We start from the raw sequence: 12,087 nt of genomic DNA on the forward strand, positions 1-12,087 counted from the left end.
AACAAAAATTCTGGTAAAACCCCGTATGCATTTAGCAATTTAAAGCAAAACAACAATTTAAACATTCTTGATGTTGTTATCATGATGCGAATGACATCTGCAAGTTTTATGCAGTATTTATGAAAGTGTTGACAAGAGCATATTAAGAAGCATTTGTCATCGTGGCAGAAATGAAAGGGGTGCCACGGCGACGATAACGAAACGGTGCCACAGCAACGTTCCGGTTCCGACAACTCATCGAGACGTCGGTGCAAAAGAAAGTGATGGGAGCGTGTCATGCAATGAACGGTGGGGTGCTCGCGGTAACCGGGTTCCCACGGGTTAGTGGCATGGAAACGAGTGACAAAACGGACACGGTGTAGACAAAGGGTGCATCTCATACAACACAAGCATTCGTTCTCAGACGCCCATCTCGGCGGTTATACCTTTGTAGTGTGCATTATCGGAGCGGTTCGAGTTCGACAAGGGAAGTAGAGGAAGTAGTGGTACTTTCGGTCCTCGGCGACGGAAGAGGTACAGACGTTCTCAAGGCACTTGTCGGTCCAGACTTGGTGTAGTTGTACATGGCAAACATAGTGGTACTCGGAGTCTTGTCAAACCCAAGCGACGGTAGTCGTACATGACACATTGTGGAAGTAGTTGTACTCGCGGACTTCGGCGGCGGTGGTCGTTCAGGGTCTTGGCGGTTCGTCGTGTAGCCGTACATGTTCGACGTGGTACACGGTTCGAATTCGTGCATGTCCCGTAGATGTTCAGGGTCACTGTGAGGAACTTGTCGAATCTAGGGTCTCAGTCATCGGTAGTGGTACATGTTTCGAAGGTGAACTTGACGAACTCGACTCCCTTCGGGGTTGTCGTGGTACTTGGGGTCTTCGGACCCGCCGGTCTCGTTCTTGCGACAATAGTTGAACTTGAAGTTATTGGTTCATGCGTCTTCGGCGTCGGCAGTCGTTCTAGGCGCCAGGTGTTGAGGTACTTGGCGTTCTTCGGACTTGCTGGTCTCGTCAAAACGAAGGGGTACTTGGTACAGTCCGTGTAGTCGTGCACTTGTCATCGAAGGACTTGATGGTCTTGACAAAACAAAGGGGTACTCGGCAAAACCCTGTTCTTCGGAGGTCGACGGTAGTGGTTCCTGTATCAACATGGTGTGGTTGTACTTGACAGGTCCGGTCTTGGCGTGCGAACGAAGGATCATAGAAGCATGGGGGTGCAAGTGGTGCCGAGGTGGAATTTTGCAGCGATCATGGAGAGCCTCGGGGCTGCATCTCGGCAGTCCAACGACAAGAAGCGGTCACGGTATTGGCGACGGTGTATAGCAAAGAACGGAGAGGTGCTCGGGGAAACCGGAGCAGAGCAAGGTTCGAGGCCAGGCGGCTGTCAAGGAGGAGTTGGGCGGAGCAGAACCAAGGAAGCAGCGGAGCTCTGAGGCTCGGTCCATGATGGCAGCTGTGGACGATGGTGGATCGAGGGGAGGTGGCTCAAGGACTCTCTAGATCATATGCAAACGGGTGGTGGAATGGACGCCGGCGGAAGAATGGACGTCGACGAGGAAGCTTATGATGCTGCCAGGTCCAAGGACAAGGCCGCACAAACCTCGGCGACTGTACATGTTCCGCGCCACTCTCAGGAGGCGCAAGACCAACAGCGTCATGGCACTCGCAGTGCCATACGCGTGATAGGCCAAGACCAAGCTGGTGGATCTCGGGGCTCTCAAGACCAGCATGCGCGCCAACGTGCTGGCACGAGCGGGGCACGGTCGCCTGGACGGGATACTGCTCCTTCTAACATAGTTAGAAGTCCGAGCACGTCCCGCTCCTCGCGTCGTCCGCCACTGCCACCCACCACTCCAGCAGAAGCTTTGGCGCGAGCTCAACTGCTCCTAGATTACCCTCCGACGTCGGACAAGATCGACGAATGGAGGGCCACCATTCAGAGTCTCATCTGCTACGCCAACGGCGACACTCCACGGCGGCCGAGCGCGTCGCCGCCGCGGCAGGGTTGCTGGACGCGAGCCGGTGGCGACGAAACGGGTGGAGGTGCAACTACCATGCAATCACCACCCCGAAGGCCAAGATCGCCGACTCGCCGGATCCACCTCGACAGCGACTCCACCGCATCGTCGGATCCACGAGCTCATCGCGATTAGCGCCAAGTTCTTCATGATCGACAACAAGAAGACGCTCGAACTCGCATCGAGCGCCGAAGAGAAGCGCGACGTCAATCCGACAAGCGCGCTGGGCCCTCTGTTGACATGCATGCGCCAGGGGAACCAGGCGATCTGCCGTACGCGGTAGGTTGCCCTGCGTTCACTCGTGAGTTGCGGCAAGTCCAGTGGCCCAGCACGAAGAACTTCAAGCCAGACGTACCGGAGAAGTACGACGGCAAGACGCATCCGTCGGAGTTCCTCAGCATCTACACCATTGCGGTGCAGGCTGCCGGGGGACGGGATCACAAGATCCTTGCCAACTACTTCCCGCTGGTGCTCAAGCCCAACGTCAGATCCTGGCTCATGCACTTGCCGGACAACTCCATATACTCTTGGGCTGATTTGTGCCATCAGTTTGTTGGCGCCTTCACAGGCGGACACAAGCCTCATGGCCAGGAGAGTGATCTTCATCTGCTCGCCCAGAAGGAAGGAGAGCCCCTGCGCAAGTACATTCAGAGATTCAGCAGTGTGCAGCACAACATCCCAGACGTCCACCCTGCCGCGGTGATCAGCGCGTTCCATCAGAACGTGCGAAACCGCAGGATGCGGGAGGAAATGGCGATGTGCAAGATCAGGGACGTCAGTGAGTTATATGCACTGGCCGACAAGTGTGCACGTGCTGAGGAAGGGAGGAGACTCCCCGGAGAGAATGTAGGAGCGGGAGGATCTGACAGTGAAGATGCTGCCCCGGCAAGGAAAAATCGGCGGCGGAACAACAGGAAGAGGAAAAGCAAAGAGGTGCTAGTTGTTGAGCAGTCCGGCAACGGTAGTGGCGCCAAGAAAGCCAAAGCTGGTGACTCCGGCAAGGAGGTTGCCGCGGAGGTGGCGGTCGCCGACAAGCAGGACGGCACCAACAAGCAGTATTGCAAGATCCACCGCACCAAGGGCCATGATCTCCAGAGCTGCAAGAAAGTCGAGCAGCTTGTTGAGCAACAGAAAGCTGAATACAAGCGGCACGACAAGGAGAAGGCCCAGGAAGGTGCTGGGGGATCCGGCAAGAAACGTCCCGGCCGAGGAGGACGCCGCGGCAAGGCCAAGCAGTGGCAAGGAGACAGACCTCCTCGCGGCCGCGACAAGGATGAAGATGACGACGACGATGAAGACATGGATGATGAGGAGACTGATGAGCAGGAGTTCCAGAAAGCCATAGAGGTCCTGAGCGTTGACGGTGGTGCTTCTCTGCATACCTCGCACCGTCAGCTCAAGCAGTGGGTGCGGGAAGTTAATGCAGCAGAACCACCCATCGAGTCACGCAAGCCTCTGAAATGGTCCAGCACGCCTATCATCTTTGATATTGAGGACCACCCTGATCGCATAACTGCGGTCGGGTGCTTGCCGATGTTGGTGTCACCAACAATCCGCAACCTCAAGGTCACTAAGATGCTAGTTGACGGCGGGGCCGGCTTGAACCTGATCTCCTCCACGGTGCTCCAGAAACTCCAGATCCCTGACAGCGAGCTCGAAGAGACCGGTACATTTCAAGGAATCAACCCGGGAAGGAGCAAACCGAAGGGAAAGATCACGTTGCCGGTAACATTTGGCAGCGAGCTGAACTTCAGGACTGAGAGGGTCACGTTTGATGTTGCTGACTTTCCATTACCTTACAATGGAATCCTTGGCCGTCCGGCACTCGCCAAGTTCATGGCAGCCTCTCACTATGCGTACAACGTACTGAAAATGCCAGGCCCGATAAGTGTCATCTCTGTCCCTGGCGACAAGAAGGATGCTCTTATCTGTGCCGACAAGATCTACCGGGAAGCAGCAGCCGCAGCAGAACGCAAGACACTTGCCGCTGAAGCTCCCGGGGGAAGAAGAAGACCAAGTCCGGCAAGAGCTCTGATGCCCACTCCGGCAAGCGCACCTCTTCAGAGTGCTGCGCTACCGTCGAGGACGCACCATCGGGCTCCACCGGCAAGTGTAAGAAGGCAATCGCAGCTCCACCTAAGACCAAGAAGGTGTCCGCCAAGGAGGACGGCATTGGTGGTACCTTCACCATCAGCGCCACTCTTGACCCCAAATAGGAAAGCGCGCTCGTTGCTTTCCTGTGGGCGAATGTCGACGTGTTTGCATGGCAACCGTCTGATATCCCCGGTGTTCCCAGGAAAGTAATTGAGCACCACCTTGCCGTCTGTCCTCATGCGCGGCCCGTCAAGCAGAAAGTCAGGAAACAGGCAGTGGAGCGCCAAGAATTCATCGCAGAAGAAATCAAGAAGTTGGAAGCAGCAGGCCTTGTCAGAGAAGTGCTCCATCCCACGTGGTTGGCCAATCCTGTTGTCGTGCGCAAGGCTAACGGGAAATGGAGGCTTTGTATTGACTTCACTGATGTTAATAAAGCTTGTCCCAAAGACCCATTTCCCTTGCCGCGCATTGACCAGATTGTTGACTCCACAGCCGGATGTGATTTGCTTTGATTTCTTGATGCATACTCAGGATACCATCAGATCTTCATGGCAGAAGAGGATGAAGAGAAAACCGCATTTATCACCCCGTGTGGCACGTACTGCTTCGTACGGATGCCTTTCGGTTTGAAGAATGCGGGTTCAACATTCGCAAGGGTAGTCCACCACGCTTTTGAGCCACAGATGCACAGAAATGTGGAAGCCTACATGGATGACATAGTGGTCAAGAGCAAGAACAGGGCGACCCTGATTCAAGATTTACACGAGACATTTGCAAATCTGCGCAAGATCAACCTCAAGCTTAACCCCAAGAAGTGCGTGTTTGGAGTCCCTTCCGGCAAGCTTCTCGAGTTCTTCGTGTCTCGGCGGGGAATTGAAGCCAATCCCGACAAGATCAAGGCCATTGAGCAGATCGAAGCACCAAAGCGCGTCAAGGATGTACCAAGGCTTGCCGGTTGCGTGGCTGCTCTCAGCAGGTTTATCTCTAGATCTGCTGAGCGCACCCTACCATTTTTTAAAATTTTGAAAAAGGCAGGTCCAATAAAATGGACTCCGGAGGCGGAGGCTGCGCTGCAGGACTTGAAGAGATACCTGTCCTCCACTCCGACACTTGTCGCACCTAAGCCGCAAGAGAAGTTGCTGCTGTATATAGCGGCAACCAATCAAGTGGTTAGTGCTGCATTAGTGGCGGAGAGGGAGGCAGATGATGAGCCAGCAACCACGACAGATACATCCAGCGACAAGCAGGGGGCTTCGCCGACAAGCTCTGGTCCCGACAGAGATGGATCTGCGCAGGAGCATGATAAGATGCAGAAGAGAATGGTGCAGCGTCCAGTTTACTTTGTCAGTTCCCTTCTACAGGGGGCTAGATCAAGGTACTCTGGTGTGCAGAAGTTGCTTTTTAGCCTCCTTATGGCCTCGAGAAAGCTGCGCCATTACTTCCAAGCACATGAGATCACAGTCGTCACTCGCTTTCCGCTGAAGAGGATACTGCAAAATCCAGAAGCGACAGGCAGGATTGTCGAGTGGGCGTTGGAACTGTCAAGCTTTGGCCTCAAGTTTGAGAGCACTTCAACTATCCAAAGCAGAGCATTGGCAGAGTTCATAGCAGAATGGACACCAACACCAGATGAAGAAATTCCAGAGACGAGCATCCCCGTCAAAGAGGCAAGCAAAGAGTGGCTGATGTACTTTGATGGTGCCTTCTCGCTGCAAGGCGCCGGTGCGGGCGTGCTGCTTGTCGCGCCCACCGGAGAGCACCTCAAGTACGTAGTCCAGATGCACTTTCCCAAGGAGCAAGCAACCAACAATACTGCAGAGTATGAAGGATTGCTTGCCGGTCTCAGAATCGCAGCAGACCTTGGGATCAAGAAGCTCATTGTCAGGGGTGACTCACAGCTTGTCGTCCGCCAAGTGAACAAGAACTACCAGAGTCCATTGATGGAAGCATATGTTGATGAAGTGAGGAAGCTAGAAGAGCACTTTGACGGCCTACAGATGGAGCATATCCCAAGAGCTCAGAATAACATTGCTGATGGCCTGTCAAAGTGCGCCGCACTAAAGTTACCTATGGAACCAGGGATCTTTGTGCTCAAGTTGACTCAACCATCCGTAACACCATCAACTGGACAAAGCAAGAAGAGGAAGTTGGTTTCTGGTGACTACTTTCCGGTAGAGCTCCCCGAAGCCGCCGCCAAGAAAGTCCCCAAGATCAACACCAAGGATGCCGAGGGGCAGTCTGCTCCGGCAAGCCTTATGGTTTGTTCTGTTGAAGCAGACGCTCCCGACAAGTTTTGCTCCGGCAAGCTTGCCGAGGAACATCAAGCTCCGGCAGGGCCGCAAGTCCTTGCCGTAGAAGCGGATGTTCCCGCAGCAGCAGATGTGCCTTTAGTCCTTGTTGTCGAGCCACAAGCTCCAGCATGGTCACAGAAGATTGTCCATTTCCTTCAAACAGGAGAACTTCCCGAAGAGCACGAAGAAGCGGAAAAAGTAGCCCGGCAGTCAAGTATGTACCAGTTTGTCGATAGCATACTGTACAGAAGAAGACTCAACGGTGTGAAATTGAAGTGTATTTGCCGGGAAGATGGACAAAAGCTATTGGCAGAGATACACGGAGGCATATGTGGCCACCACATTGGTGCAAGAGCACTTGCCGGCAAAGCTTTCCGGCAAGGTTTCTTTTGGCCGACAGCCCTCCAGGATGCAACTGCACAAGTAACCAAGTGTGAAGCGTGCCAATTCCACTCCAAACAGATACGCCAGCCAGCTCAAGCTCTCCAGACGATCCCTTTATCCTGGCCATTTGAAGGAAATATGCCCTAGAGGCAATAATAAAGTTATTATTTATTTCCTTATAATCATGATAAATGTTTATTATTCATGCTAGAATTGTATTTACCGGAAACATAATACATGTGTGAATACATAGACAAACAGAGTGTCACTAGTATGCCTCTACTTGACTAGCTCGTTAATCAAAGATGGTTATGTTTCCTAACCATGAACAATGAGTTGTTATTTGATTAACGAGGTCACATCATTAGTAGAATGATCTGATTGACATGACCCATTCCATTAGCTTAGCACCCGATCATTTAGTATGTTGCTATTGCTTTCTTCATGACTTATACATGTTCCTATGACTATGAGATTATGCAACTCCCGTTTACCGGAGGAACACTTTGGGTACTACCAAATGTCACAACGTAACTGGGTGATTATAAAGGAGTACTACAGGTGTCTCCAATGGTCGATGTTGGGTTGGCGTATTTCGAGATTAGGATTTGTCACTCCGATTGTCGGAGAGGTATCTCTGGGCCCTCTCGGTAATACACATCACATAAGCCTTGCAAGCATTACAACTAATATGTTAGTTGTGAGATGATGTATTACGGAACGAGTAAAGAGACTTGCCGGTAACGAGATTGAACTAGGTATTGGATACCGACGATCGAATCTCGGGCAAGTAACATACCGATGACAAAGGGAACAACGTATGTTGTTATGCGGTCTGACCGATAAAGATCTTCGTAGAATATGTAGGAGCCAATATGGGCATCCAGGTCCCGCTATTGGTTATTGACCAGAGACGTGTCTCGGTCATGTCTACATTGTTCTCGAACCCGTAGGGTCCGCACGCTTAAGGTTACGATGACAGTTATATTATGAGTTTATGCATTTTGATGTACCGAAGGTTGTTCGGAGTCCCGGATGTGATCACGGACATGACGAGGAGTCTCGAAATGGTCGAGACATAAAGATTGATATATTGGAAGTCTATGTTTGGACATCGGAAGTGTTCCGGGTGAAATCGGGATTTTACCGGGTTACCGGGAGGTTACCGGAACCCCCCGGGAACCATATGGGCCTTCATGGGCCTTAGTGGAAAGGAGAAAGGGGCAGCCCAAGGGGGCTGCACGCCTCCCCCCTTCCCCTAGTCCTATTAGGACTAGGAGAGGTGGCCGGCCACCCTTCTCCTCTTTCCCCCTTTGGGGATTCCTAGTTGGAATAGGATTGGAGGGGAGTCCTACTCCCGGTAGGAGTAGGACTCCTCCTGCGCCACCTCCTCCTGGCCGGCGCCTCCTCCCCCCCTTGGCTCCTTTATATACGGAGGCAGGGGCACCTCTAAACACACAAGTTGACACAAGTTGATCCTCGTGATCGATTCCTTAGCCGTGTGCGGTGCCCCCTGCCACCATATTCCTCGATAATACTATAGCGGAGTTTAGGCGAAGCCCTGCTGCTGTAGTTCATCAAGATTGTCACCACGCCGTCGTGCTGACGAAACTCTTCCCCGACACTTTGCTGGATCGGAGTCCGGGGATCGTCATCGAGCTGAACGTGTGCTCGAACTCGGAGGTGCCGTAGTTTCGGTGCTTGATCGGTTGGATCGTGAAGACGTACGACTACTTCCTCTACGTCGTGTCATCGCTTCCGCAGTCGGTCTGCGTTGGGTACGTAGACAACACTCTCCTCTCGTTGCTATGCATCACATGATCCTGTGTGCGTGTAGGAAATTTTTTGAAATTACTACGAAACCCAACAGTGGCATCCGAGCCTGGTTATTGATGTTGATGTTATATGCACGAGTAGAACACAAGTGAGTTGTGGACGATACAAGTCATACTGCCTACCAGCATGTCATATTTTGGTTCGGCGGTATTGTTGGACGAGACGACCCAGACCAACCTTACGCGTACGCTTACGCGAGACCGGTTCCCTCGACGTGCTTTGCACAGAGATGGCTTGCGGGCGACTGTCTCTCCAACTTTAGTTGAACCAAGTATGGCTACGCCCGGTCCTTGCGAAGGTTAAAACGGAGTCTATTTGACAAACTATCGTTGTGGTTTTGATGCGTAGGTGAGATTGGTTCTTACTTAAGCCCGTAGCAGCCACGTAAAACATGCAACAACAAAGTAGAGGACGTCTAACTTGTTTTTGCAGGGCATGTTGTGATGTGATATGGTCAAGGCATGATGCTGAATTTTATTGTATGAGATGATCATGTTTTGTAACCAAGTTATCGGCAACTGGCAGGAGCCATATGGTTGTCGCTTTATTGTATGCAATGCAATCGCGATGTAATGCTTAACTTTATTACTAAACGGTAGTGATAGTCGTGAAAGCATAAGATTGGCGAGACGACAACGATGCTACGATGGAGATCAAGGTGTCGCGCCGGTGACGATGGTGATCATGACGGTGCTTCGGAGATGGAGATCACAAGCACGAGATGATGATGGCCATATCATATCACTTATATTGATTGCATGTGATGTTTATCTTTTATGCATCTTATCTTGCTTTGATTGACGGTAGCATTATAAGATGATCTCTCATTAAATTATCAAGAAGTGTTCTCCCTGAGTATGCACCGTTGCCAAAGTTCGTCGTGCCCAGACACCACGTGATGATCAGGTGTGATAAGCTCTACGTCCATCTACAACGGGTGCAAGCCAGTTTTTGCACATGCAGAATACTCAGGTTAAACTTGACGAGCCTAGCATATGCAGATATGGCCTCGGAACACGGAGACCGAAAGGTCGAGCGTGAATCATATAGTAGATATGATCAACATAACGATGTTCACCATTGAAAACTACTCCATCTCACGTGATGATCGGTTATGGTTTAGTTGATTTGGATCACGTAATCACTTAGAGGATTAGAGGGATGTCTATCTAAGTGGGAGTTCTTAAATAATATGATTAATTGAACTTAAATATTATCATGAACTTAGTACCTGATAGTATCTTGCTTGTTTATGTTGATTGTAGATAGATGGCTCGTGTTGTTGTTCCGTTGAATTTTAATGCGTTCCTTGAGAAAGCAAAGTTGAAAGATGATGGTAGCAATTACACGGACTGGGTCCGTAACTTGAGGATTATCCTCATTGCTGCACAGAAGAATTACGTCCTGGAAGCACCGCTGGGTGCCAGGCCTGCTGCTGGAGCAACGCCAGATGTTATGAACGTCTGGCAGAGCAAAGCTGATGACTACTCGATAGTTCAGTGTGCCATGCTTTACGGCTTAGAATCGGGTCTTCAACGACGTTTTGAACGTCATGGAGCATATGAGATGTTCCAGGAGTTGAAGTTAATATTTCAAGCAAATGCCCGGATTGAGAGATATGAAGTCTCCAATAAGTTCTATAGCTGCAAGATGGAGGAGAACAGTTCTGTCAGTGAGCATATACTCAAAATGTCTGGGTATAATAATCACTTGATTCAATTGGGAGTTAATCTTCCGGATGATTGCGTCATCGACAGAATTCTCCAATCACTGCCACCAAGCTACAAGAGCTTCGTAATGAACTATAATATGCAAGGGATGAATAAGACTATTCCCGAGCTCTTCGCAATGCTGAAAGCTGCGGAGGTAGAAATCAAGAAGGAGCATCAAGTGTTGATGGTTAACAAGACCACTAGTTTCAAGAAAAAGGGCAAAGGGGAGAAAAAGGGGAACTTCAAGAAGAACGGCAAGCAAGTTGCTGCTCAAGAGAAGAAACCCAAGTCTGGACCTAAGCCTGAAACTGAGTGCTTCTACTGCAAGCAGACTGGTCACTGGAAGCGGAACTGCCCCAAGTATTTGGCGGATAAGAAGGATGGCAAGGTGAACAAAGGTATATGTGATATACATGTTATTGATGTGTACCTTACTAGAGCTCGCAGTAGCACCTGGGTATTTGATACTGGTTCTGTTGCTAATATTTGCAACTCGAAACAGGGACTACAGAATAAGCGGGCACTGGCAAAGGACGAGGTGACGATGCGCGTGGGAAACGGTTCCAAAGTCGATGTGATCGCAGTCAGCACGCTACCTCTACATCTACCTTCGGGATTAATATTAGACCTAAGTAATTGTTATTTGGTGCCAGCGTTGAGCATGAACATTATATCTGGATCTTGTTTAATGCGAGACGGTTATTCATTTAAATCAGAGAATAATGGTTGTTCTATTTATATGAGTAATATCTTTTATGGTCATGCACCCTTGAAGAGTGGTCTATTTTTATTGAATCTCGATAGTAGTAATACACATATTCATAATGTTGAAGCCAAAAGATGCAGAGTTGATAATGAAAGTGCAACTTATTTGTGGCACTGTCGTTTAGGTCATATCGGTATAAAGCGCATGAAGAAACTCCATACCGATGGACTTTTGGAACCACTTGATTATGAATCACTTGGTACTTGCGAACCGTGCCTCATGGGCAAGATGACTAAAACACCGTTCTCCGGTACTATGGAGAGAGCAACAGATTTGTTGGAAATCATACATACCGATGTATGTGGCCCGATGAATATTGAGGCTCGTGGCGGATATCGTTATTTTCTCACCTTCACAGATGATTTAAGCAGATATGGGTATATTTACTTAATGAAACATAAGTCTGAAACATTTGAAAAGTTCAAAGAATTTCAGAGTGAAGTTGAAAATCATCGTAACAAGAAAATAAAGTTTCTACGATCTGATCGTGGAGGAGAATATTTGAGTTACGAGTTTGGTGTACATTTGAAAAACTGTGGAATAGTTTCGCAACTCACGCCACCCGGAACACCACAGCGTAATGGTGTGTCCGAACGTCGTAATCGTACTTTACTAGATATGGTGCGATCTATGATGTCTCTTACTGATTTACCGCTATCATTTTGGGGATATGCTTTAGAGACGGCCGCATTCACGTTAAATAGGGCACCATCAAAATTCGTTGAGACGACGCCTTATGAACTGTGGTTTGGCAAGAAACCAAAGTTGTCGTTTCTTAAAGTTTGGGGCTGCGATGCTTATGTGAAAAAGCTTCAACCTGATAAGCTCGAACCCAAATCGGAGAAATGTGTCTTCATAGGATACCCAAAGGAAACTGTTACACCTTCTATCACAGATCCGAAGGCAAAACATTCGTTGCTAAGAATGGATCATTTCTAGAGAAGGAGTTTCTCTCGAAAGAAGTGAGTGGGAGGAAAGTAGAACTTGACGAGG

This window comes from Triticum aestivum, chromosome 7A, assembly GCF_018294505.1.
Source record: "Triticum aestivum cultivar Chinese Spring chromosome 7A, IWGSC CS RefSeq v2.1, whole genome shotgun sequence".
In the NCBI taxonomy this organism is placed as follows: domain Eukaryota; kingdom Viridiplantae; phylum Streptophyta; class Magnoliopsida; order Poales; family Poaceae; genus Triticum; species Triticum aestivum.